Source organism: Mixophyes fleayi, chromosome 1 (assembly GCF_038048845.1).
Source record: "Mixophyes fleayi isolate aMixFle1 chromosome 1, aMixFle1.hap1, whole genome shotgun sequence".
NCBI classification, from domain to species: Eukaryota; Metazoa; Chordata; class Amphibia; order Anura; family Limnodynastidae; genus Mixophyes; species Mixophyes fleayi.
In genome coordinates, this window is record NC_134402.1 from 421,385,732 (window position 1) to 421,386,426 (window position 695).

The window sequence follows — 695 nt, forward strand, 5'->3', positions numbered from 1 at the left end:
GTCTTCAAAGTATATGTTGCTTACTATTATTATTTAATTCTAATGAATTTATGTTCCTTATTGCATATATATTATTGTTATTTAAATAACCTGGACCATGTTAGCCTACTTAATATTGTCGTGCATTTTCTGTAATTTGTGTTAAGAGCAGAGTAGCGCGACATCCTCAACTGCTAGAACCGCTTTGCCAGATGTAGACCTTTAGCAGTCCATACTTGAGCTAATAAAACATCACTGCTTCAAGATCCTGTTTTGAGCCTACTTACCTGCGGCAATTCCTATGACCTACAGATCCACACAGGACACTTGGATCCACTGCACAATTCAAAATAGTTCTTTCCTTAATCAAGAAAGTGGAGGTGAACGAGTTATGGAAAATGTAGACAGGGATGACAAGAGGCCAACCACTTAGAGTTTTGACAATTGTCTGACTCATGATTGCAGAGCGTTTTTTTTCCAAATAGGAACAATTTGATGGCAAAATATGTTTTGCCTCATATAAGGGCCACCCTTTGGTTTCCTAATAATAGATCATGGACCTAAAACACCCCTTTAGTATCCTGTGAAGGCAAAAGACACTCTGCTTAAAGGGGATTCTCAAACAAGGGGTCATATAACTTACTTTCCAAGTTGAACAGTGAACCTCAATCTTATAATATAATTTCTAACATTAGGCACAACACAATAGCCCAAAA